The sequence below is a fragment of the Myxocyprinus asiaticus genome, chromosome 13 (genome assembly GCF_019703515.2).
Source record: "Myxocyprinus asiaticus isolate MX2 ecotype Aquarium Trade chromosome 13, UBuf_Myxa_2, whole genome shotgun sequence".
In the NCBI taxonomy this organism is placed as follows: domain Eukaryota; kingdom Metazoa; phylum Chordata; class Actinopteri; order Cypriniformes; family Catostomidae; genus Myxocyprinus; species Myxocyprinus asiaticus.
In genome coordinates, this window is record NC_059356.1 from 31959051 (window position 1) to 31962232 (window position 3182).

Below are 3182 nucleotides of genomic sequence, written 5' to 3' on the forward strand. Positions count from 1 at the left end.
GCTGAGCAGCTGCAAGATCTGTTTTCTTTTCTTCCTTATAAAGAATATTGAACCTTTAACTATGACAGAGACAAAGACTTAAAAATGGTACAGCATTTTGTGTCATTGTGTGACCAAACTATAGGAATTTGGACTTGAAATACAGAACTGAGGGGCTGTTCACACATGGTGAAAAACAAATGCAGCAGTTTAAAAAAGAGGTGCAACACTCACTTAGCAAAATTTTAGCTTCAACATTATTTGATTAAAACTTGTATGATGTTAAGGCTACCTTCAGGCCCGGAAGAGTTTTAATTAAATAAAGCTGAAGCTGAATTTATGTTTATAGAGTGAGTGTTGCACCTTCTTTTTAAAGTAAGGCATTTTGATTTTTGGTTGCACCTCTTCAGTTGATTAAACACATTTTTTCAACTTTTATTGTGAAAAACAAATGCAGCACACTGGAACAGAACAGGGTCTTTTAAACTGTTTTATGCTGCAGTCCCCTAAAAATGATGATCCACTTGCGAGGGACTTCCTTCCTTAAAGAAATATTCCTGGTTCAATACAAGTTAAGCTCAATCAATAGCATTTCTTGCGAAAACATTTGCATATATATATATATATATATATATATATATATATATATATATATATATATATATATATATTGGAAGTGAATTGGGACAATTTTTGGAGGGTTTAATGGCAGAAATGTTAAGCTTATAATTTTATTGTATTTGTATTATTTGAGCTGTAAAGTTAAAATCATAATTTTAGGGTTTACGGCGTTACATCGTCATGGCAAAAAAAGTTGTAAAATTGTATATGACTTTATACACAAAAGGTTAGTAAGCGATTTTATGACACTAAAATCATGTTAACATGCATATTGTTTACATCTTGTGTCTATACTTTGGAAACAGTGAGTATTTTAACATTTATGGATTTGCCCCATTCACTTAAATTGTAAGTGCCTCACTGATTTTGCGTTTTTAAAGAAAAGGAGGGACAAGTCAAAAACTATTTTTGTGGTAATCAAAATTATGCCACACATGTCGATGCTGAACCTGGAACATTCCTTTAAATATAAAAGCATAAATATATATATATATGAGAGAGAGAGAGAGAGAGAGAGAGAGAGAGAGAGAGAGAGAGAGAGAGAGAAACTATCCTTAAGTACAAATTGTCCTTTTAGTCACTTCTTGGTTCTGCTGAGGGGTTTAGACTTTGTAGATGTAAATCCATAAAGTCCATGTCCACAAAGTTTGAACTGAGTTCTTTGTTTTATTGAATTCCTCTTACAAAACATTTGAAAAGTAAAACGTAACTTGAAATTCAATGTTAAATAAACATATTAAATTAAACTAATTCAAACTAATGCCTAGCACACAAACAGAAGTGTGCTCTGAGCAGGCAACCTCTATACGCTGTATATACAGTATATAAATGTGTGTATGTATATATATATATATATATATATATATATATATATATATAAATGTTATGGAACATAACACAGGGGTCTTGAGACGCACTTTAAAACACTGAACTTCTTTTAACTTGGCACAGCATTTAAAAACATAATGCTCAGTCGGCAAGATGCTGTAACAATGTTTCACAATGGTCAAAGACGCACATCTAGCGCATGTTTGTACATAGATCAGCAATTTAAAAATGGCACAGATGGACGCAAGAGTGTGTCCTGTGTGAACAGGCCCTACACTCAAGCTTCCACTGTGCTTTCTATTACAGTCAATTCTACAATAGAATTCCCAATCGCTGCCATTCTGAAAGAAGACATGTACATATGCTAAGAGCATCAATGCGTGTATCAAGAAATATGCAACATGTGACAGATGTCATGGAAAAGACATCTTTGGGTCTTCATAAGCACAAACATCTGTGAAGAGCTTACTAAAGATGGAGAGTGTGTGAAATCCACTGGGAAGAATCTATAGTGGAGTGCTGTTTTCCATGCTGATTCATTGAAGATGTGCCACGGATTTACACACATCTGGTAAATTCTGCTGCTCAACATCCATCCATCCATCCTCTCATTCATCCCTCATCCATCATCTTTTGTTTCCGCTAGGCCTTTTTTGGCAGTGCACCTGCCATCTGCCCCAAGTACAGTGTGATGGCGCTAATCTGTTAGACCTTCAATGGACCCCTGCCCTGTACATGACCCTTAAACTATTGAACACAGATTAATAGCACCTTAAAGTGAAAATCAATTACATCTATCTCCATATTGCACAAACTCATTCCCTCTAGTACAAAACTAGAGGTCTAGTACAAAACTAAAGGCTCCTTCTCTTCACATTTAGTTTTCCAAAGCACACAATACTGCTTTCATTATATCTTACAATAAGGGTCATACAGTACAAGCTTAATTTCAGCCCTGGAGCTAAAACACAATAAGCTTGCATTTGGAGCAAGATATAGCAGAGAGGGAGAGGAGAAATTCATCATGGTTTGGTGATAAATCAAGGAGAAGCCATCACTAATTAAAGTGAATGAGTCAGTCTCTTGCCTTGCAGCTTCGTTTACTGTGTTATAACTTCCAGCTCTGGGGGGGAAGCCATGGCGTATCCCTCAGGTGACGGCACATCGGCGTTCTCTATCAAAAATGGATGCAAGTGTTTTTCCGATCAAGAGTTTACTGTTGAGGATGTTCTCTTGGCCATGGGAGAAATTGTAGGTTATGAAAAAATCGTGTCTGCTTCTAGAATTAATAAAGCTGTTGTCGTTTTTCTGAAAGAAGAAAAACTGGTGAACACGCTTGTTGAGAATGGGCTAGTAATATCGGACACTTTTGTGTAGGTGATGCCTTTGCGAGCACCTGGTACTAGAGTGACGATTTCAAATGTGCCTCCCTTCATCACTAATTAAGAAATTGTGAAAGAGCTTAGCCGATTTGGCAAATTTGCTAGTAATGTTAAAGTAGTTCCGCTTGGCTGCAAAAATGCCGCACTGAAACGTGTTGTCTTTTCGAAGACAAGTGTTTATGTTTTTAAATGCGCCCTCCAAGTTTTTGGAAGTGTCTTTTCGGATACAACATGGAGACAGTTTGTACATGATTTTTGCAACTACAGACAGCATGCGTTGCTTTGAGTGCGGAGATTTAGGCCATAAAAACATTTTCTGCTCGCACAAAAAACAGATGGAAGGTGCAAATGCAGAGAATAATGGCACTAATG